This window comes from Rhincodon typus, chromosome 1 (assembly GCF_021869965.1).
Source record: "Rhincodon typus isolate 14 chromosome 1, sRhiTyp1.1, whole genome shotgun sequence".
NCBI classification, from domain to species: Eukaryota; Metazoa; Chordata; class Chondrichthyes; order Orectolobiformes; family Rhincodontidae; genus Rhincodon; species Rhincodon typus.
In genome coordinates this window covers 35,928,786-35,953,939 of record NC_063332.1, presented here as the reverse complement: position 1 = coordinate 35,953,939, position 25,154 = coordinate 35,928,786, and the positions used below count along the sequence as shown (strand labels likewise).

The 25,154-nt window shown below is 40.8% G+C and overlaps 1 long non-coding RNA gene across 1 annotated transcript; it reads right to left on the bottom strand.

The window, feature by feature from the left end:
• Window positions 1–12,502: 12,502 nt before the first annotated feature.
• LOC125483389 lies at window positions 12,503–25,144 on the bottom strand. Its single transcript, XR_007262338.1, has 4 exons — window positions 24,889–25,144; window positions 24,697–24,811; window positions 24,469–24,586; window positions 12,503–12,715 (listed from the first exon to the last, which is right to left on the bottom strand). It is a non-coding gene; the product is annotated as an uncharacterized LOC125483389 (long non-coding RNA).
• Window positions 25,145–25,154: the final 10 nt, after the last annotated feature.

Genomic DNA, 25,154 nt, shown 5'->3' with positions numbered 1-25,154 from the left:
GACGGAGGGCAACTGTATTGCAATGACACCTGGACTTCCAAAGTTAAATTATGAGGAGAATTTTAAGCAAATCAGGGTCATACTGTCTGTAATTTTGAGGTTGAAGGGATGATTTAAGGAGATTAGGGGGAAAAGTTATGTAGATAGGGAGAAAACTTTCACTATTTGAGGAGTTAAAATCTGGAAGATAGCCAGAAAATTAGAGACACACCAATCAGGAGTCAAATCAGGAAATGTCTCTTCACACATTTCAAACTCTTTTCAAATGGTACAGTTAGCTTTTGATGCTGGTCCTGTTGTTAATTTTATATGTAATATGTTTTTTGGTACCATAGTTATTCAGGAATATGGGGCAAAGATTGATATATAAAGGTAGGTGTCCGATCATGTTTAATCTCTTTGAGTGGTGGAAAGGACTTGAAGGGATAACTTGCCTGTACCTGCACACTTATTCCAATTAATAGCAAAGCCTGGTGCTAGCTGTCCTCAGTTCATGGCCACATTGACTGTGTGAACATTTAAGCAAAAGGACACTGAATAATGAATAGTGAACTGGTGAAGGCAATTGTATGGCTCCCCCCAATAAACCAGCTGAGGCTATAAGCAGAATACTGGAAACCAAACCTGGGGCCTTCATTATCAAAATGACTAGGTTTACACTGAATGATGCTTTTTCAACCTTTGCAAAGCTCATATGTAGACTAGTTCTGACCATAATCCTTGTTTCTTGACAATCCTATCACAGGAATTTGTCTAAATTCAGGTGTGAAGTTAAAGTGTGACCTATTCCAGGTGTTGGGCAGCTCCAACAAGCCTGAACCAGTGAAGAAATCTGATACTTATCAGAGATACATATCAAAAAATATATTTCATGTGAATGCAGAAAGAGAACAGGCTTGAGCAAGAGTTGTAATTTGATTCTTGATTAAACAGTCTTCCTGCTTATGCTAGCACAAGGAGATTTACAAGAATTGAGACAGCAGAAACCAGTTTCAGAATCAGACAGATAATGGTGAAGGGAAAGGACTGGCAAAATAAATCTGAAATTTATATGTTTAGCAAAGGCGTAAATGATTTGTAAATTCTGAATCGGGTTTGTCACTTTATTTATATTTGTTGATTTCCTACTTTCCCACCTCCCTCTTTACTGTGAAAATAAAATCTCCTTTCTGATAGTTTTGACTCCCTGAGGTGTGTCACCCATTAGTGATTGAGAAATTGCCATAATACACAACGAAACTAGATGTTAATCCAGACCTATGGCAAAGAGGGATGGGATTTACAAAAGTTGCTTTATATGAAAAAAATACACATAGAAAGCCTCCCTAAATGAAAACAAGAGAAATATATCAGCTGTATAGATATGGAATCGAAAACAATTGTCATTAATGATGACAATGAAACAATCATCCCATGCAAAAACTAAAGATAAATGACATTGTTCAATGGCTGAAGTTGTTATCATTGAAGTTGTGCACATAACTGAATAAACATTCTGGTGTTAGGCTCTAACCATGTATGGCAGGTAAAGAGCAGGCCAAACAGAATTAAACCTCTGTATAAACATTAAACATGCTGCACTACAGCCTAGCTAATTGATATTGAAATGTATGTGGGAAACAGACCATGCAGGAATATGATTCTTGTGAGGGACAAGAACAGTGGTGAATGAACATGTGGACATAATATTTAGGTGCACATAGCTAGGGCTCAGATTACTTGCAGTTCTAAATAAAATGAAACAAAATTGTAATGGGCCCATAACAGTTGGAACAAATGTGAGCCTGTTATGGTTGGAGACAGAATTTATGGTGGAAGACAGGGAAATAATGGAGAAAATAAACAATTGCTTTGTGTACGTCTTCACAGAAGAGGACACAGAAATTCTCCCATAAAGTCAAAGCAACCAAGGGACTCATAAAATGTGGAACTTGAAAGAAATTAGTATTTAAAGAGGTAGTCCTTGAAAAATTCACTGAATTGAAGGTCGATAAGTTTAATGGGCCAGAGTGTCGACTGAGGTGTCTTAACAGATAACTTGTTCACTTTCAAAATTCTACAGATTCTGGAAAGTTCAGGCAGGCTGGGAAGTAGAAAATGTAGCCTCAATATTTACAAAGTGAGGGAGAGGGAGAATAGAGAACCAATGACCTGTTAGTTTTACAGCAGACTGAGAGAAATATGAGAATCTGTCAGAAAGAATCCGATAAATGGACACTTGGAAAAGAATGATAACATTGAGTTCAATCAACATAGACTTACGAAAGGGCAATCACATTTGAGAAACCTTTTAAAGTTTTTTTTGAGCATGTTACTTGTAGCATATGTAAAGGAGAACAACGTATGTGATGTATTTTCAGAAGGCTTTTGTTAAGTTCCCACACAGGAGGCTAGTACACAAAGTGAGAGTGGGGTTTGAAGGTAATACACTTATATGCATTGAAAATTGATCCCTAAACAAAGCATACAATAAGGCTACATGACTCATTCTCAGGATTGCAGGCTATTACTAGTGAGGTACTGCAAGAATTGATACTAGGTCCACAGATCTTCACAATCTGTAGAAATTATTTGGATGTGGGAACCAGGTGTAACATTATCACATTTGCTGATATCACAAAATTAGGTGGGAATGTAAGTCCTGAATAGAATGAAATGGAGGGCTCGCATGGATTTGTATAGGCTCGGTGAGTGGGCTAGAGCATACACATATAATATAATGTGAATAAGTACGAAATTATTCACTTTGGCAGAACAGACCGTGAAAGACAGCATTTTTCTTAAAAAATGAAAGGTCTTGAAATGTTTGTATTCAAAGGGATCTTGCTATCCTTGATCTGGATTTACGAAAGGCTAGCATGCTGGTGCAACAATCAATAAGGAAGGCAACTTGTATGTTGATCTCTATCGGAGGGGAATTCATGTACAAGCATAAAGATATCTTGTTGCAGTTGTATACAGCCTTGACGAGACCACACCTGGATTATTGTGTATAGTTTTGGTCTCTGCATTTAAGAAAATATGTACTTGCTACAGAGAGAGTGCAGTGGACATTCACCAGATTAATCCCTGGGAATGGCAGAATCCTCCTGTGAAGAAAGAATGGGAAAACTGTGCCTGTATTCGAGAGAATTTTGAAGAATTACAAAATTCTTACAGTGTGTGACAGGGGCGTGTAACATGATGTTTCTCTTGGCAGGTCAGTCTAGAACCAAGGCACTATCTTATTATAAGGGGAAGGTCATTTAGAATTCTGATGAAAATGAATTTCTTCATCTGGAGTGTGATGAATCTTTGGAATTCTCTAGCCCAGGGGCTATGGAAGTTCAATCATTGGCAATGTTAAAGATAGAATTTGATAGGTTTCTGAACGGTGTCAAGGGATATGGAGACAGATGGGACTTTGGCACTGAGGTGGGTAATTAGTCATGATGTAATGAACATCAGAGCAGCTCTGGCATAATGGCCTGGTTATGTTCTTATGCCCTTCCTGTACTCCAAGATGATCATTCAGTGTTGTTATTAGTGCTGCTCAGGACTTTAGGAAGGTCTATGGATGTGATCTGATGACAAGTCAGGAAATGTGTCCCAGGTTTTATCAATGTGGAATTTGGCTGAGGTCCAGTTATCAATTAAGCACATTTTATGCCTTCCAATCATTCTTAATTCTGAAGAAGGGTCATTGGACCCGAAACTTAAATCTGCTTTCTCTCCATTGATGCTGCCAGATCTACTGAGATTTTCCAACAATTTCTGATTTTGATTCTGATTTCCAGTATCCACATTTCTTTGTATCAGAGATAGTAGGAACTGCAGATGCTGGAAAATCTAAGATAAGGGTCTAGGCCCGAAACGTCAGCCTTCCTGCTCCTATGAAGCTGCTTGACCTGCTGTGTTCATCCAGCTCTACACCTTGTTATCCACATTTCTTTGTTCCTTTTTATTCTTAATTTATTTTCTTTCCAACATTTTTGGTCTTCTTTCACTTTGCTTTATTTCGCAAAGTGAGCATACAATTCCCACACTTGAGTTAATGGAGAACAGGAGGAGTGACATGTCTTAAATGGTATGTGCAATTACCATACAAGCCAGCTTGCATGTACAACCAGCTGTCATCCATCAGAAATTTGCAGAAGGCAGGATTACTGAGGAGAGTATCTGTTAATTCCATTTTACAGTTAAAAAAATGGAGTAACTTGGAGATGTAGAAGAAAATAGGAATGAAGATTTACAAGGCTTCAAGACGTGCCAAAGTGTTTTAAAGACAATTAAGTTCTTTTTTTATGTGGAATCATGGTCATAGCGTAGAAAACATGGCAACAAGTTTAGAAAAAACAATGTTCCACCATCAGCAATGTGATAATGACCAAACAACCAAATTTTATATTAACCGATGGATAAATATTGACCAAAGCTCCATGATCTTGAGCACTTATTCAAAATGGTGTTATATATGTGGGTCTTTTATGCTCACTGAAGACAGTACATGGGGCCTTGGTTTAACATTTTTTCTGGAGGACAACAATGTTGACAATACAGCAATCACTATACCAAACTGTAGTGCCAGCTCAAGGAATGCCAGCTCTGGGATGTGACTTGAATCAATAACCTTCCAATACAGAGACAATAATACAGGGAAACATGAAACAACTCCACAGAGGCCAATATCCCATCACCAGGTCACCCTTTATTTACCCATGGAGAATCCTTCACACTGACCCAGCTTCTTCAGAGCCAGCTCCAAATTGAACAGGATGTCTGACACTGTTGTGCATGTCTGTCAGCCATGGCTCCCTGATTGGACCAGCTTAACAGCCCCAAGCAGGGAACTCATATTCTATAAGGTCCACCTGGCTGACCTCGTCACAATCACTACAGAACATGTTAAGGAACAAGTCAGGAATCGTAATCATACTTGTATGTCAGCTAAAATGTGACCTTCAAAGCGACATTCCAGTCAATACAAAGATTTGAAGAAGCAGAAAAATTAAAGGCAACCTTAATTGTGACATACTTCAAAATAAAGGCAATTTATGTAAAAGCATTCCACAAGGAGTGTATAGCACAATGATTTTTTTTGGTAACCATAGAGGTCATTTTAATAAGACAGGATATTCCACCAAATATCATCCATCCAGAAATTAGGGGGAGATGATAGCCCAATGGTTCACCAGTGGACTGCTAATTCAGAGACTCAGATAATGTTCTGGGGATCTGGGTCTGAATCCCACCTTGGCAGATGATGGACACTGAATTCAATTTTTTAAAAATTCTGGAATGAAGAGTCTCGTGATGGAAATGAACCCACTCTTGATTGTTGGGAGGAACCCATTTAGTTCATCAAGGTCCTTTAGGAAAGCAAACAGCCTTCCTTACCTGGTCTGGCCTACATGTGATTGACTCTTAACTGCCCTCTGCTCTCCTGTGAATGAATAAAAAATATTATTTTGGGGTCAAGGTTGAAAGGATCGCGAGCTCCCCCAGAATTTGAATGCTGTTCTGTACAGGTTCATTGGAGGTGTAGTGGCTGCACAGGGATTTATATTAGTTCCAAGAAGTCATATTTCAATTGCAATCAATTGTAAGAAGAATCAGTTGCCACTTTGATATGTGGAACTCATCACAGAATCAATAAAATAAAGAAGTGGGAGCCTGAATATGGTTTATCCAGTATGGCCTGCAATCTCTCACAAATGGAATGAAAAACGCTGCTTGCTATCTTGTTTAATTGCTGTGGTACGCACTTGGTGGCGCTGTCAATGATGTGATGACAACAAATTTCGATACCAGGGTGTATAACATAAGCCCAGCCACGTAACTGGCAGTATAATAATGAATCCCTGTCCCTTTGGGGAGGCAAAGGCCTTGTGGTATTATAACTGGACTATTAACTTAGAGACCCAAGTAATGTTCTGGGGACAAAGGCTTGAATCCGGCCATGGCATCTGATGGAATTTGAATTCACAAAAAATCTGGAATTGTATGTCTAATGATGACCATGAATCAATCATCAATGTCAGGAAAAACCCATCTAGTTCACTAATGTCTTTAGGGAAGGAAACTGCCATCCTTACCTAGTCTGGCCGACATGTGACTCCAGACCCACAACAATGTGGCTGACTCTTAACTGCATTTTGGGAAATTAGGAATGAGCAATAAATGTTGGTCAACCCAGCGAGTGAATTTAAAAAATGCAACTAGGAGAGCAAGTGCTATTTATAAAACTCAATACGTGCTCAGCCTCCAGGGGAATCCGGTATTAAGAAATGTAGAAACAACTCTGGGTGTTGTCAGTATAAAAGGTAAAACTTGCAACCTCACCCTGACTAATTGTTGGGAACAGGTCATGCCGAGAATGAAGGCCTTGTAAATATGAAATATAAGGATAACATACAGAGTGATAGTCTTTGCGATATGATTGCTCAGGTTCCAATGAGTGCGAAATGACAACATGCCAGGGAATTGATTTTCTGTGTTAAAGGCAAAGGCACTGCATTAGTTAAGTCAAAATTGTTGTGCAAGCAAAACGTAGCTGCCTGGAATTAAAACAGGAACAGACATTAGTCTCCTTTGGAAATCAGTAGAAATAATATTCAGTTTTGTTAATTCCACTTTTCTCTCTTTATAGACGCTGCAAGACCTCTTGCATTTTCTGTTTTTATTTCAGATGACCAGCTACTGCAGTATTTCACTGTTTTATTAGAATAATGAAGTCTGGATGAGATTCAACGAATTGACAGGGCAGATCTGGGTGGTGTGATGGAATATGAACTTGTGGTACAGGTGTTGGAGTGAATTTGAGATTGTAAGTTCAGGTCAAAAATTACAGCATGACTCATTCAACGAGTTGGAGTAGGGGGTGCATAGTTGTAGATGGAGGCAGAGTCTGAAAACAGGGGTTTTGGTCTTCCATATACTTACATGGAGAAGATTTACATTCATCTAATGTCAGTCAAACAGTGTCTCAAATCATACCAAGGCAGTCATCAAATGGAACGATTCTAAATGTTATCAGTGTACTGGTGCAATCTAGTGTTGTTTCCAGACTTTTTTTATATTCTCTTGTGGACATGGGCATCTGGCCAGCATTTTGTTGCCTATCTCTAGTTGCCTTCATTATGGTGGCGATGAGCTGCCTTCTTGAACTGCTGCGCTCCATGTGCTGTAGGTAGATCCAGTATGCCCTTAGGCTGGGAATTCCAGGATTTTGACTCAGGGACAATGAAGCAACAGCAACGTATTTCCAAGTCAGGATGGTGAGTGGCTTGGAGGGGAACTTGCAGGTGGTGATGTTACCATGTTTCTGCTGCCCTTGTCCTTCTAGATTGAAGTAATTGTGGGCTCTGAAGGTGCTTTCTAAGGATCTTGGAGAATTGCTGCAGTGCGTCTTGTAGATAGTACACACTGCTGCTACTGAGCATTGGTGGTGGAGGGAGTGAATGCTTGCAAATATGGTGGCAATCAGATTGGCTGCTTCGTTCTGGACAGTGTCAAGCTTCTTCAGTTTTATCAGAGCTGCACTCAGCCGGGCATGAGGAGAGTATTAAGACTTAAGATCATAAGGTACAGGACCCTAATTAGGCCATTCAATCCATGAAGTCTCCTCTGTCATCATTGAGAACACAGATAATCTGATAAATTCTCAACTCAGGATTAATTCCTGTGTCACAAGCTAGGGAGGCCAGGAATAGGAAGATAGTATAGTAAATACGTGGCCAAATAGCTGGAGTTGGAGGGAGGGTTACAGATATGTGGATCACTGGGAAGTCTTCTGGGATAGGTGGGACCAGGTTGCACTTAAACTGCAGGGACACCGGCAGAGCTCAGGAATAGGAAGGGTGCAATCACTTTGATAGGATGTTACTGCAGGCCTCCCAACAACCAGAGGGTGATGGATGAATAGATGTGTGGACAGATTTTGGAAAGATATAGAAACAGAACTGCTGTGGTTGATGATTTTAACTTCCCCCATATTGACTGGAATTGGGTGGAGGCGGAATGGTAGTGATAGGTGGGCACTGGTGGTAGGCACGACCTGCCTGATTGAAGGGAGGGATGAATCCGGTTGGTGGCCAGAAGGGAGGGTCAGAAGGTGGAATGGAAGTGAGGAGGTGGGGCTGGAAGGGGAGGCAGGGGATGGGTGACAAGGTTATTTGAAATTGGAGAACTCAATGTTGAGTCCTCCGGGATGTAGGGTGCTCAGGCGGAAGATTTGCTTTCTGAGTCACTGCGACACTGGAGGAGGCTGAGGACAGACATGTCGGAGGGGGAGCAGGAGCAGGAAGTTGAAATGGGCTGTGACCAGGAGGTTAGGGTGGCTGTTACGGGCCAGGCAGAGATGATTGGCAAAACAGTCTTCTCGTCTACGTTTGGCTTCACCGACAGAGAGAAGACCACATCAGGAGCACTGGGTGCAATAGACAAGACTGGAGGAGATGCAGGTGAAGCTCTGTCTCATTTGGAAGGGCTGTTTAGGGCCCTGAATGGAGGTGAGGGAGGTGGTGTGTGGGCCTATGGTTTTAGGGGAAGGTGCCGGGGTGGGGGTTAGAGTGGTTGGTGGGGAGTATGGCTTGAATTAAGGGGTGGCAAAGGGAATGGTCCTTGCAGAAGGAGTGGAAGATGTTCTGGGTGGTGGGGTCTAATTGGAGTTAGCAGAAGTATTTGAGAATGATATGCTGGATGCGGAAGCTGGTGGGTGGAAAGTGAGGACAAAGGATACCCTATCTTTGTTGTGTTTGGAGGGGGGTTGGTGGTTTAGAGCTGTGGAGCAGGGATGGAGGAGCCATGGTGGAGGGCTATCTGAATGACGGGGCGTAGTGGTGGTGGAAAGAACGTCATTTGAAAAAGGCGGACATCCAGGATACTTGGAAGTGGAACATATCCTCATCAGACTAGATGCGACAGAGACAGAGGAATTAGGAAAATGGGATGGAGTTTTTGCAGGATACAGAGTGGGAGGAGGTATAGTCTAGGTAGCTATGCGAGTCTGTGGGTTTATAGTAAATGTTGGTACGTAAGCTGTCACCAGAAAATGGAAACGGAGAGGTCAACAAAGGGGAGGAAGGTGTCTGAGATAGACCAAGTGAATTTGAGGGCAGGGTGGACGTTGTTAGAGAAGTCGATGAACTGCTCCAGTTCAGGGTGGCAGTCATCGATGTAACAACAGAAGAATTGGGGAACAGTACCGGTGTACGTACTAAAGAGTTTGACATAACCGATAAACAGGCAGGAATAGCTGGGGCCCATGTGAATGCCCATGGCAATCCCCTGGGATTTGGAGGAATTTGGAAGAATTGAAGGAAAAGTTGAGGGTGAGGACTAGGTCAGTGAGGTGGAAGACAGTATTGGTGTGGGGGGGGGGGGGGGGAGTGATGGTGGTGGACTGGATGGGTCTGCTGGAGAGCAAAAAACTGAGGACCTGTACGCCATCCTTGTAAGGTATGGACATGTATAAGGATTGAACTTCCATAGTAAAGATGAAGCGCTGGAGGTCAGGGAACTGGAAGTTACAAAGAGGTGGAGGGCATAGATTGTGTCCCGGATGTAGTAGGGGTGTGCCTGCGCCAAGGGGGAGAGAATGGAGTCAAGGTAGGAAGAGATAAGTTCTGTGGGGCAGGAGCATGTAGAAATTATGGATCGGCTGGGGTGGTCAGGTTTGTGGATGTTGGGGAGCAGGTAGAAGCGGGCAGTGAGGGCCTGGGGGACTACAAGGCTGGAGGCGGTGGAGGGGAGGTTGCCGGAAGTGATGAGATCACGGACAGTATAGAAGACAGTGGCTTGATGGGCTATGGTGGGGTCATGGTCAAGGGGAAGGTAGGACAGGGTGTCGGAGAGTTGGCGTTCGGCCTCTGCGAGGTAGAAATCTGTTCTCCAGACTACCACCGCCCCAACTTTGTCGGTGGGTTTGATAGTGAAACAGGGATTGGTGTGGAGAGAATGGAGTGCAAGAGTAGGGGTGGCATGGTGGCTCAGTGGTTACCACTGCTGCCTCACAGCGCCAGGAACCTGGGTTCAATTCCACCCTTAGGTGACTGTTTGTGTGGAGTTTGCACGTTCTCCCCGTGTCTGCATCGGTTTATTCCAGGTGCTCTGGTATCCTCCTACAGTCCAAAAATGTGCAGGCTAGGTGAATTGGCTGTGCTAAATTGCTCATAGTGTTCAGGGATGTGTAGGTTAGGGGGATGCATCTGGGTGGGATGCTCTAAATGTTGGTGTGGACTTGTTGGGCCGAAGAGCCTGTTTCCACACTGTAGGGGTTCTATGGACTATGGAGATGAGTTTGGTTTGCTGGGGCAGGTGTGTCCAAAATAACTTTTTTGAAACAATATGTAAACAGTCAAACTGGGGAAGGGGCCATACTAGACCTTATGTTAGGGAATGAGCCTGGCCGAACGATGGAAGTTTCAGCGGAGGTGTATTTTGGGAACAGTGACTGTGATTCTGTAAGTTTTAAGTTACTTATAGTAAAGGATAACAGTAGTCCTCAGTGAAAGTACTAAACTTGGGAAGAGACTTACTATCACAATATTAGGCAGGACCTGGGGAATGTAGATTGCAGACAGCTGTTTGGAGGTAAATCCACATCTGGCATGTGGGGAACTTTTAAAGGCTGCTTGATTAGAGTTCAACACCAGCAGGTTCCAGTGAAAATGAAGGATTAAGATGGCAAGATGTAAATTCTCCCATTAGGAAGACCCAGCATGGATTCACGAAAGGTAGGTCATGTTTAACTAATTTGGTGGAATTCTTTGAGGACATTACTTGCGTGGTGGACAATGGGGAACCTGTGGATGTGGTATATCCAGATTTCTAATGAAAGTTCAGTTCTAATGAAAGGTTATTACCTGAAACACAAACACTGTTCTTCCTTCCATAGACTCAGCCAGATCTGCAGAAGATGTCCTGATTTTTTCAATTTTTAACCTTATTTTCCTACTGCCACGACAGGTACATGCATCTCATAGGTGGTGACAGAGCTTGGTATCACAAAGGAAATTAGGATCAATTTGCATTCATATCGAATCGAACCTTGTTGTTTTCAGGAGTTTTCAAAATTAAACAGATTTTCTTACCTTTTACTCAACCTTTCAAAGGTGATTTCTTCACCTGGAATTCTTTTCCTAAACCTCTTTGCCTCTCAACTTCCTTAACTCTCTTTCCTCTTTTAAGATGCCTTTTAAAACCTATGTTGTTTAGTTAAACATTTGCTTACATCTCCTACTGTCTCCTTCATTTCACATTTTGCTTGATGATTGCTCCTATAAAGGGCCATGGGATGTTCTACTAAGTAAAGATGCAATGCAAATATAACTTATTGTTGTTGTTGAGTCGAAAAGCTTTTTCACACAAAGGGCAGTTCTTATATGGAATAAACTGCCAGAGAAAGTGGTAGAAGCAGTACGGCTACAATATTTAAAAGACATTTGGACAAGTACATGAATAGGAAAGGTTTAGAGGGATATGGACCAAACGCAGAAAAATGGGACTAGTTCAGTTTGGGAAAATTGGTTGCCATGGACAAGTTGGACAGAAGGGTCTGTTTTTGTGCCGTATGACCCTATAATTATGACTCTATGACCAATGAAGACGTTGATTTCGGGTTAAAGCATCCCTGGAAATTTCCCCTTATCATCAATGGAACATGCTGTTAAATCAATATTGTGAGCTTTCTTGCTGTGTACACAGTTGTCTGAGCAACGTCATCATGATTGTTAAAATTGACTTGTTTCAATTCTGTTCAGTTAGTTCTGCTAAATGATAATTACTGGATCACCTGGAGATCCAATTGCCTCCGCGTCAGTAAACAACTTTATTCTGGCATGTGATCCACTATCCACAATCGCACATGTAATTGACAAGAGAATAAACTGCTTGTTAATTTCTCATAATCATTTTCCTCATGTCTGAGAGAGAGAGAGATGGTCCTGATGTACATATTGCTGAATATATTTAATGGCTCAATGGCTTTCTGACAAGGAATTTCCTGTGGGACTGCCAAGGAAGGTAATTTTATACATAATAATTAAAAGGAATTTAATCCTCCCAAAAAGACCACATTAAAGGTGATCTGTTCTTAAGACATGAAGCATTTGAGAATCTCATAAGAAATAAACAATGAATTTTAAATGGAAACTCATCAGTTATTCTTTTTGAAACTATTTGACATATCTGGTTTTTCACTGCTATTTGGTGTGCACTTGGATTCCATGAGTCCAGTACGTTGCCTTTCTTCTCTTTCCTGATGTTATCGCTCTAACGAACAATCAGTTGCCTGACCTACTTCGTAATTCTGCTCTTTCACATCTTTGTTTCAAGAAGTAATCTAGCTTGAGAAGATGAAATCTGATGCTTAGAACCTGACAGAATTTGCTTTAAAACAAAACTGACCTTTTCACAAATTGTACACTTCTAGCGGAATTAAAATCATCTGATTCCAAAACTCCTCAACATAAATTTATTTAAAATACTCACTCAATTGTTTTATTAAAATTCCATTTAGTTGTTTTATTTTAAATATCTGGAGTGACATTTACAGATTCCATTTTCTCATGTCTCAATTCATTTCTTTTGGGTCCATCTGTCCTCCACGGAGCTGAGTTACATCAAGGATAAACTGCTGTAGAAACACAGACTGAGTCAAATTGGCTGCGACCTGCATCTTTGGCTCCTTTCCACATCCCAAGGATAGGGGCGTTGATGTAGTTTGTGTAGGCATCTGAATGTTTGAGAGCATTAATTGATGATAACCTGGTTATTGTACAATACTTACAAAGCCAATGTGAAAACAGTTATTAATAAGGAAACACTAGACTTGTTTTAACAATCACAACACAACTAGCAACTGGGATAACAAGGTGTAGAGCTGGATGAACACAGCAGGCCAAGCAGCATTGTTCATCCAGCTCTATACCTTGTTATCTCAGATTCTCCAGCATCTGCAGTTCCTACTATCTCTGAAACAACTAACAACTGCTTTAACAGAAAATCATTGAATTGAAATGTTAACTGTCTCTTTCTCCTCAGCTTGATTTGCTGAGCATTTCCAGGATTTTCATTTTCATTTCAGGTTTCCAGCATCCATTGTATTTTACATTTGCACAATGTGTATTGTATTGAGTTAATGTGACCAATATATTTTAAATTCACTAAGGATGAAGAAGACCACTTTACTATTCTTGATTGTACTTCAAACCTGCAGTAGAGGTAATAAAACAAATAAATGCCTGTTGAACATTCTAGAGCTTCTGCCTTTATAATCTACCCGGAACCATTCTAGATATCTATTATTCCTTTATTTTCAGGAATTATTTCCTGCCAGCTATACTGAACTTGCATTTTTATGGCCCCTGCTCATATCTCCTTCTCCTGTAGTGATGACGTTGCTTGAATTTGTGCTCCATTTAATCACTTCCTATGTCACATGAAGTATTTATTGACTGATTTGTATCTCATTTGCTGCCTTTCAAAATGGAATCGTACACATTTTTCTAATCATTGCTGGTGTTCAGTCATTCTGGCCACTCTGCACAGACTCCAAAATTAGACTCCTAGAATTAATAGCACTGATTGCTGATGTACTACACTCAGCATTCACCCCAAAAGCAGGCCATTCAGCCCATTGAGTCCATACAGACTCTTAACAGCATCCCACCCAGACCCACCCCCTACCCTATCGCTGTAAGCCTGCATATTGCATGGCTAACCCACCTAGCCTGCACATCCCTGGATACTGTGGGAAATTTAGCATGGTCAGTAGAATCAGCTAAGGACAGTCTCACTTTGTTGAAGAATGGAAGAGATGTATCAGAGAAGAATGATGTGGGAAACTACATCAAAAGCTGCAAATGATGAAGCAGCTGAAGGTAGCTGGGCCCAGGACACTACCTTGAGGAACTTCTGCAGAGATGTCGTGGAGCTGGGATAACTGACCTCTAACAACCATAACCATCTTGTTCTGTGTTAGATATGACTCCAATTAGTGCAGAGTTTTACCACTGATTCCCATTGACTCCAGTTTTGCCAGAACTTCTTAGTGCCGCAAAAGTGGCCTTAATGCCAAGAGTGACCACCTGACCTCGTCTCGGGAGTTTAGATCTTATTTCTATGCTTGAACAAGGATGTAACGAGGTCAGGAACTGAGTTGCCCTGGTGTCGCGTCAGAGAGCACATTATTGCAAAGTACCATTGATCAGCCCTTCTGCCACCTTCCTGATGACTGAGAGTAGACTGATGAGGTGGTAGTTAGTTGTGTTTAATTTGTCCTTTTTTTATGTACAGAATATACCTGGGTAATTTTCTGCATTATTTGGGGAGATGCCAGTGCTGTAGCTGTACTGGAACAGCTTGTTTAGAAGCACAAGTTCTACAAACTTGTCATGGGACTATTCCCAGAATATTGTGAGGGCCAATAGCCTTTGCAGTATCCAGAGCTTTTAGCTGTTTCTTGCTGACATTGTGCAGTGAATCAAATTAGCTAAATACTGGCATCTGTGTTATTGAGGATCTTAGAAGCAGGTCAAAATGGATCATCTATTTGGCCCTTCTGCTCAAGATGCAACCCTATTTCTCTCAACAACAATCTTTCTGATTTGCAAATCTCAGTAAAACTTCAGTTGTAATGCAAAGTTCCTTGTTCGCTGCAACAGCTGCAAATGACTTCTTTTCAGAAAACTTCCGCATTCATTTGATGCTACATTTTAGCTCAGTTTCTTCTTGAGACCCTCTCTCTCTGAAGCTTTATTTCTCACTGATATTAAGCTACTCAGGACTTCTTTCCTTCCACTATGACTGTTTTAAACCGCATTGTTTCTGATACAGCCCTTTCATTTAAAAGCTCTGCATGACCTTTTCCTCTCCCTGTCACAATTCTGCGCACTCCCTGACTTTCTGGATGGTTCCCTTTGTAAAAGAAATTGCTTCTGTCTCCATATGTCATAGGAGACCTTGTTGCATCGCAACAAGCCTCATTTTTTCTCTCTTCAATCTTTCTTTCTAAGACACTGAACTATTTACCTTACGGCGTTTTAAAAACATCATTTAAATACATGCAAAGAAAAATTCCAGACAATTGGCACCACTCAAAGAACTCAAAAATTAAAGTAAAGCCATGTTTCTCCTTCCTAACACGCAGTATAGAAATTCAAACCAAATTTAGCACTACATAAAGGTTATATCCACTTCATAACTTGGTGTACCACAAGGATCTGTTCTGGGTCCTCTTCTATTTGTGATTTTTGTAAATGATTTGGATGAAGGAGTGGAAGGGTGGATTAGTAAGTTCGTGGACAATGCGAAGGTGGGTCGAATTGTGGACAGTGCGGAGGGCTGTTCTAGGTTACAAAGGGACATTGATAGGATGCAGAGCTGGGCTGAGAAGTGGCAGATGGAGTTTAACCCTGAAAAGTGTGAGGTGATTCATTTTGGAAGGACAAACTTGAAAGCAGAATACAGGGTTAACAGAAAGATTCTTGGCAGTGTGGAGGAGCAGCGGGATCTTGGGGTTCATGTCCACAGTTCCCGGAAAGCTGCCACCCAGGTGGATAGAGTTGTTAAGAAGGCGTATGGTGTGTTAGCTTTCATTAATAGAGGGATTGAGTTCAAGAGCCGTGAAGTTATGTTCCAGCTGTACAAAAGCCTGGTTCAGCCACATCTGGAATATTGTGTCCAGTTCTGGTCGCCTCATTACAGGAAAGATGTGGAAGCATTGGAAAAAGGTGCAGAGGAGATTTATCAGGATGTTGCCTGGAATGGAGGGAAGGTCTTACGAGGAAAGGTTGAGAGAGCTAGGGCTTTTCTCTTTAGAACGACGAAGGATGAGAGGTGACTTGATAGAGGTGTACAAAATGATCAGAGGTATAAATAGAGTGGACATCCAGAGACTTTTTCCTACGGTTGGAGGTAGCTATTACAAGGGGGCATAGTTTTAAAATGAGTGGAGGTAGATATAGGGGAGACGCCAGAAGTAGATTCTTTACTCAGAGAGTGGTAGGTCCGTGGAATGCATTGCCACAGAGGGTAGTGGAGTCGGCCTCATTAGGGGCATTTAAGCGGCTATTAGATAGGCATATGGATGATAGTATAAGGTAGGGGTGGAGGTTAGATAGTCCTTAGGATTAGGATAAAAGTTCGGCACAACATCGTGGGCCAAAGGCCCTGTACTGTGCTGTACTGTTCTATGTTCTATAACCATGTTTAAAAATAATAACAATATAGCATAAACATTCATCACAATAGAGACTCTGATGCAGTACTCTTGCAGGAGCTGTCATTTAGAGATAATAAATGAAAGTGAGGTCTCGCTTCTTCTCAGAGGTTAACTTAGATCCTGTTGTGCTAGTTGAAAAAGACCTGTGGAGTTCTCTTGCCAATATTTAATGCTCAATCAATATTACAAAACTAGATTATTTGGTCATTATTGCATTACTGTTAAAGAGTGCTTGGCTGAGCCAAACTGAACCACACCATAAATGACTAGTACAGGTCTTACAATGGCGAGACTTTGTGGTAGTATTATATAGGCTGTAAAATGTTTTGGGATGTTCTGAGGTTGCGACTATATTGATGTGCATCTTTCTTTACTTCTATCTCTACTTTACTCAAATTATAGAAGAGAAATTTCTAACTTCCTGCCTGAATGGTCTGCCTTCATTTGAAGATTATATCTTCTTGTCTTAGACTCGCCTACGAATGAAAAATGTTTCTTTCTATACATCACATTAGTTCTATTCAAAATCTAAAAAAACTCAATCAAATTACTTCATAACCTTTTATAATCCAAGAATACAAACCAAGTATATGTAATTTCTTTCCCTAATTGAGACAGATGAGTATCAGCCAATCAGCCTCCCTCTTTTTAACACCTCAGCCATCTACAAAGAGTTTTAATTCCTTTGAGCGGGTACTTACATCACACCTCAATTCAAACATAGTTCACTAGTTAAAATTAAGGAGACAGTTACTTGAGTGATAGAAGGGGGAAATATATTACTTGCTAACTCCTTGAAAAAAAAAAGATGCAACTTCAAATACTGGCAAAGTTTTGAAAAGGCAACAGTGCCCAGTACAAAAATGAAGATAAAAGAATCTGTACTTTAAATATCTTTAGAGTCCTTCAGATATTAGGTTTTAACTGGAGACCACTGTTGTTTAACTTTTAACTTGTATCCTCAGCAGCAGAAAACATTGGATATATTTTTCAGGTTTTGGTGAATAGATGTTTCTTCAATTCGCTTCATAACCAGATGCTGCTTTCTGAAAGGATGACAGAAAACAAGGAGAGAGGGAATCTACCAATTCTGCTAAGACAAACCATTTTTTTCCTCTCTACATACTTTGCCTAAAAACAGCTGCATGAAATACAATTTATTTATGTGCGCCAATGTCTAGGCACATTGTTTTACAAGCTAGATAATTTGCAGGCAACTCGTATCTCAAGACCTTTCTAATCTATGACATCTACCACCTAGAAGGATGAAAACAGTAGATGCATGGAGATAAGCAAATTCCCATCTAAGTGAGACACTGCTCTGACTTGGAACTACACCATTGTTGTTTTACTGTTGCTGGATCAAAATTCTGGAACTTGCTTCCTAAAAGCAGCTGGGTCATCCTATATCGCAGGGGCTGCAGAGATTTAATTAAGCTGGTCACAACACCCTTCTCCATTGAAATTGGAGAATGATGCCCATTATACCTTGAATGAATCGAAAAATAGATTGTGATATAAATGAAAACTGGAGACAAAGATTTGAGTTTCAATGCTTTTTGATAATGAGATTAGTTTCAGCTCAGACTAGTTCTTGATTATTGATGGTTTCAGGAGTTTGTTCAACCTGGTCAGCTGATTGTTGTAGCCACATTGTCATTTTTTTCTTTTTTAAAACCCTGTGTTCGCTGATGAATATCCCATGTACAAGAATCAGATGGTGGAAATAAAAATGTATCGTTCATATTTTACCATTATCATCATCATACCATCAAAACATTGCTGTGAATCTACACTGCAAATCTTTCAATGGCTATGGTATTCTTTCTAAAGTGCAGTGCCTTTAAAAACAGTACTCGGTGCAGCTGAAGTAGTCTAACCTGTCTTCTGAAAGGTTATTTTAAATGTCACCACCGTTCCTCTATTCAAATGCTGCCTGATTTGCTCAATATAACCAAAATTCTTTATTTCAAATGTCCAGTGTGTTATGAAAGGTTTTCTATAAATAGTAAATGAAGTTGGCATAGTTCCAGAGGACACGGGGCTGCTCTCTCATTAGAAAGAGACAACTGGTGGTTGTTTAACCTGAGGGTCACCACACCTCAGATGAAGGTAGAGGTTGAGAAGAAGAGTCCTTCATGGCAGCCTCAGCTGGTGTGGAAATTGAACCCACACAGTTGATATCACTCTGCACTGCAAATGAGCCAAATCGAGCTAACCAACCCCCCAATTTCTGTAAATGACATCCACAGATATTCCCTTATTTACTATTTCAGTTACTAACTGAAACAAACAGTTTAAATCTCTTTAATTGCTCAGTCACTGTGTCCTTAATCAGAAATGTCAATAAACTTCCCCACAACAGATGGCAAAACAGCATCCATAACCTTTGGTTTCTCAGAATTGTAGAACAGTACAGCACAAAAGGAGATAATTTAGTGCAAAAAATAAACCGTGTTAGCTCTTTTGGAGAGTGAGTCTGCCGTCCCATTCTTTCTCTTTTAACTATCCCTGCAGCTTATTTTTCCTTCAAATAATTATCCAATTGCTTTTTGATGGTCAAAGTTGAATTTTTATCCACACCCAAACAGACAGTGCACTTCAATCCAAAGCACGTGTTGTATAAAAAAGGTTTTCCTCATGTAGCATCAGGTGCATTTGTTGATTGCTTTACATCCATGCTATTTGGTTATTGATTCTTCGGCCACTGAATATAGTGGAAAACTAATTTAGGATAAAATATTTTATTAGGATAGAGTATCTTAGTATAATTTTGGTTGCCTTTTCTCAGGAAGGATGCTCTTGCTCTCGAGGAAGTGCAGCAAAGGTTTACCAAGCTGATTCCGGGGATGGCGGGTCTGACATATGAGGAAAGATTGACTAGGTTAGTATTGTTTTTGCTGGAGTTCAGTCAAATGAGGTTGGTGGGGTGGGGGGTGTGTGGAATCTCAGAGACTTATAAAATTCCAATAGGGCTAGACAGGATAGATGCAGGGATGATATTCTCGATGGTGGGTGCGTCCAGACCCAGGGGTCACAGTCCGAGGATTCGGGGTAGACCATTTAGGACGGAGATGAGGAGACATTTCTTCACCCAAAGAGTGGTCAGCCTGTGGAATTCATTACCACAGGAAGCAGTTGATGCCAAAACATTGAATGTATTCGAGAGGCAGCTAGATACAGCACGTAGGACAAATGGGAGCAAAGGTTATGGAGAGAATGTTCATAAGAAATAGGGGCAGAATTTGGCCATTCAGCCCATCAGGTCTGCTCAGTCATTCAATCATGGTTGATATGCTCTTCACCCCCTTTTTCCTGTCTCCTCCCCATTACCCTTTGACCCATTAAAAATCTGTTTAACTCTTCCTTAAATTTACTCATTGTCCCAGCATCCACCGCACTTTGGGGAAGCAAATTCCACAGATTCACCACCTTTTGGGAGAAAGCAGGATTAGGCTATTGAATTGGGCAATCAGCCATGATCTTGATGAACAGTGGAGCAGGCTCGAAGGGCCAAATGGCCCACTTCTGCTCCTATCTTCAATGTTTCTACATAGGAAATTGACATGGAGATTGTAATGTTCCACGAGTCATGTACAATTTCTTCACCTGGTTTACTATTGTCTTCTTTTAACTGCACCCTTTTTTAACCTTTCAAATACAATCGACATCATAAAATGAGGGCAGTAATATGCTCGTTTATCAACAAAGTGGGTCCAGAGTTCCTCTGATCAGTGAAGTTATTTGATGAAATCTTAATCCTATTAGTTTGGCAAAGTTCAGAGTATGGAGACTGACACCTTTGAAACTTGTTGAATAAATCTGACCCTATGGAGAAGGGCTTCGCTCAAAATGTCTTCTTATATACCTACTCCATTGTTAGATGCAGTTTGTTTTGCTTTATTTTACCAAAAATAGGTGTGGCCTCTTTATGAATGCTCCTCCATAGAGGAGGACAATACTAAGATCCTGAGAGGAAAATCAAAAATTCACTATATGACCTTCCATTACCAAAAGACAACCAATGAACTTTCATTTGCTGCACATGTGGTGCAAATCAGAAAGAACTACATACTTTCTTCAACTACTAAGATATATGACCATTTCCCCACGGACAATCAATTATCCTAACAGCATTCTTTTCAAACTCTCACATGAAAACTAACAACTAAGGGTAAGCCATGGGATCACATTTCATGTGACGCCACGCAAAGTTCTAACACTCGTTTGTTAATGTGATTGATTGATTCATAGAGTTTAGAGTTGAAAAACGAAAGAAAAAAAACATTGTCCTGATTTGACGCTATGTCACCATTTCTTCACGGTTGCTGGCTCACGAACTGCCTCCTAACAAAGTTGTGGGTATCTCTTCACACAAGGACTGTAATGCTCTTAGGAAGGGAGTTTCTCAACTCAGCAACATTGAACAGACAGTGATGCAGTATATTGTTAACATGATGTGTGATTTGAAGGGGAGTTTGCAGATATTGATGTTTCCATAATGTCTGCTGCCCTTGTCCTTCTTAATGCCAGAGGTTGCAGGCTTAGGAGGTGCTATCAAAGTAATCTTGGTGAGTTCTTGTTGTGCATCCATTGGTTGGAGTCACACCAGGCACATAGCAAGATGGTTGTGGTTATTGGAGGTCAGTCATCTCAGCTCCAGGACATCTCCACAGGAGTTCCTCTGAGGTGCAACAAGCTAACCACCATCCTTTAAAATATATTAGTTTTACTATCGCCCTGAGGATTATCATTGACCAAAAACTAAACTGGATTCACCACATAAATATATTGGCTACAAAGGCAGGTCCGAAGCTTGGAATACTGTAATGAGTAATTCACCGACTGACTCCCCAAAGTCTATCAACCATTTACAAGGCACAAGTCAGGAGTGTGATGGAATGGTCTCCATCTGCCTGGATGAGTGCAGCCCCAACGACCCTCATGAAGCTTGACAAAATCCAAGACAAAGCAGCCTGCTTGATTGGCATCACTTTCACAAACATCCATTTTCTCTACCGCTGACACTGAGTAGCCGCCATGTGTACAAACTGTCAGAAGCATTTCATAAATTCTCCTAAGGTCCATAGATAGCTCCTTTCAAATCTATAACCACTTCAATCTCGAAGGTCAGGGGCAGCAAATACATGGGGACACTACCACCTGCAAGTTCTCCTCCAAGCCACTCACCATCCTGACTTGGAAATATATCACTAACATATATATTGTTGAATCAAAATCCTGGAATTCCCTCTCTAACGGTATTGTGGGTCAACCTACATCACATGCACAATAGCTGTTAAAGAAGGCAGCTCACTACCACCTTCTCAATGGCAACTAGTGATGGCAATAAATGCTGGACAGTCAGCGATGCCCACACCCCACGAGAGAATAAGTAGAAAAGAAATGAGCAGGCAGATTGAAGAATTGATGTTGGCATGCAATCAATGGGCATATGTTAATCACACAATGCAATCCTTGTTTTTTGGGTAGAAAGCAAATATAGCCATTAATATCTTACCTGAATGAGCTGTGATTGCCTCAGTCTCCTTAATGAATTTTACCCACCCATCTGCATCTTCTGACACTCATCCGGTCAAAACTGTTGTGGTGGTGGTACAGCATTTATCACAGCATTACACATTGCTCAAAGCTCCACTGCTTTGACTCTCTACTCCTTTGGACCTTGTTCCATCACTCTCACATTTCTTTGTTACCTTTCCACCTAAAATCGTTATTATCAGGATCTCTTTCCTACTTCAGTTTCTGCACCAAACAGCTGCTCTTCCTTGTTGCTTTCAACTTCCATCTCAACTCATCCACTTTCCTCTGAGTTCACTGTATTCTCCTCTTCCCTGAATCTCTCCCTCCACATAAAACTTCCCAAACTATTATCAGGTCCATCCCTTTGATCTTTTCATGTCACTTAGTCTCACTACTCCCATAGTTTCAATCTCTGAACCCCTCCTTGGATCACTCGCCACCCATATGTGCCTTTTCACCCTCAAAACTCTACCCTCTGCATCAGAACCTGGGAAAATCTACCCAATAATGAATTTAAAACTGCAATTTCAAAGTTTAAATTATCTGATCTTTGTTGTCCATTCACTACAACATTTCTGCACCTACTGATTTTCTAATATTTGCCCTCACCTTAATCTTTGAGGTTAAAATCATTAATCTCTTTCACACTGGCTATTTACTCCAATATGGCTCTCATGCCCATTCCCTTAATTCTAAGGCACACAAACTTGAAAGGATTTAGGACTCAACTGGCTTAGCCATCCACTGCAGGATCTGGCTGGCCCACTTAAAGCATTACATGATCCTAATCTCTTCTATTAAACCTGTTCATTCAGTATTCGAAAATCATCTGGAATGCAAGGATATTGCCAGCTTCATTTCTATACTGCAGACCACCTTCTTTAAGCTGCTTTGCTCATCCCTTCCTCCATCACCTCCCATAACAAGTGCAAGGAGCTCACAAACTTTTGTCATGATGATTGGATTGTTTCAATCAGCTGTCTCTACGACATTCCTTCTTTCCACAAGCAGACCGAGTTGAACCTCCTCCAATGTTCTTCCTCTGAACTTGCACAAGTTTTTCCCCTATCCCCTCTTTGTGCAGTCCATTGGATCCATCTCCTCTTCCCATGATCCTATATTCAACTTAAGTGTTGACAATGTAACTTCCTTTCGTGGGCCCCCTGTTGGTACCTGCAAATAAATAATTGTCTGTCTTCAGGTGTTGATCCTCTCTCCTTTAAATACACCATCATCATACCTTCTCTCTAAAAAGAAAACTCTTGGCCCCTCTATCGTGGCAAATGAACATCCCATCTGCAGCTTCTTTTTCCTCTGCAAAGACCTTGGACTTCTTATTGTTTTCCAAAATCCATGTCCTTCCTTCCTGGAACTCCATATTTGAATCTGTCCTATCAGCCATAGTACTGAAAATGTTCTGTCTTCTCTCCTTGCTCCTGCACCATTATGTCTTGAGTCCTTAAGGATCTTTAGCCCCTCCTATTTCTCATTGGTACGTTGGGTGCCAAATCCTTTCAAGTATATGTGTCTTAGACTTGAGGAAATTGGCATGAGGGACATATTGGAGTAAATAACCAATGTGAAAGAGATTAATGATTTTAAACTCAACATCTGAAGACACAGTGTTAATTTTCATATGTATACTGACAATACTCAGCTCTAACCTTCCTTCCATTGACTCTGTCTACACTTCCCGCTGCTTTGGAAAGCAACCCACATAATCAAAGATCGCTCCTGCCCTGGTTATACTCTCTTTCACCAGGCAGAAGATATAAAAGTTTGAAAACACATACCAACAGATTTAAGTATAACTTCTTCCCCACAGATATCAGACTTATGAGCAGACCTGTAATACATTGGAGTTGATCTTTCTCTGCACCATCTTTGTAGCTGTAACACTATATTCTGCACTCTGTTCTATTGTCCTGAAGTACTTGTGTAAGGTATGATTCGTCTGGTTAGCCTGCAAGACATTACTTTTCCCTGTATCTTGGTACATGTTACAATAATAAATCAAATCTCAACTCCTCCTGTGTTGCTAAATTGTCAGACTGTTTATCTGACATCCTGATCTGGTTGAGCAGTTGCCTCTAATTAAATATTGGAAGGATAAAACCATTTTTTAAACACCACTCTATTCCTTAGCCACAGATGCCATCCCTCTTCTTGACAACTATCTCAGCAAGTCATTCTTGGTGTCCTATTTAATTCCAAGATGAATTTACAATCTCATATTGACACCAGCACTAAGATCTTCTATTTCCATCCCTGCAATAACATGGAACTTTGCCTAGTCTGAGCTCATCTGCTGCTGAAGGTCCCATTCGTGCCTTAGTTTTCTGTAGTCTGCACTATTTCAGTCCATTCCTTGCTGGATTTCCACACCCTACTCTGTGGAAACTTGAGGTCAACTTTTAGAACTCTGTTGCCTGTTTCTCAATATCTTAGAAAAGCATGGAGGCATTCTCAACTCCTACTTCCCTATTGGCCACCTGTGCTCACTGATCTATCGTCATTTCTGGTCAAGCAACATGTTGATTTTAGAATTCTCATCCTTGTTTTCAAACCCGTCCATCAACTTAACTGTTCCTTCCGGTCTATATAATCTCCTCTAACTCCATAACTCTGAGACATCGGCACTCCTCCAATTCTATCCTCTTGCACATCCCTAATAATTGTTGTTTCAGACATGGTTCAAGACACAGTTGCTTAAAACCTACCTTTTTGACCTAGGCTTTGGTCATCTCCTGATGTAGCTCAATATCATATGTTGTTTTATAGTGCTTCTCTCAAACACCGTAAGACAGTTCATTAAAGGCTCTCTTTAAAGGTCGTTTCCTGTGTTGCCGACACAATAGTAAAGAGAAAAAAATGTTGAAGTTTTTGGGGGGAAAGGGATGAATAACCTCTCTTTTCTGATTTAAAGAAACACTTCATTTATGACCCACCTGGTATTAACTATCTTCTCAAATTCCGAGTCTCAGTCAATCATTTCTTTTCTTTCTTCATACAAACCAGCTGAAACCAGCTGTCTTAAATTTGCGAACAGGGGTCGTTTGTTACCTGGTAACAACACTTTTTTTTAGCAAGCTTCCACCACAAAACGCAAGATGACATTATGAGAGAAAATGTGCCTATACCTTTCCATCAAGTCTCTGCACTCTTTCTCGTTGAGCTACTTATTGTTTCTCCTTTATTGAGCAGCTTTAACCTCAGACTACCTGCCTTCAGGTATTCAAAAGGCGGAACTTCTGTTCCACGTCTCATAATAGATGACCACATTTTCCCCTAACAGTTCAAAGAAATTTGACCCGCTTCTAAGATTTATACGGTTAAACTTTCGCCGCAACTATTTTGTAATAAAATCCCTAATTAATTCCCAATGTAACCCTAGAACATTACAAAT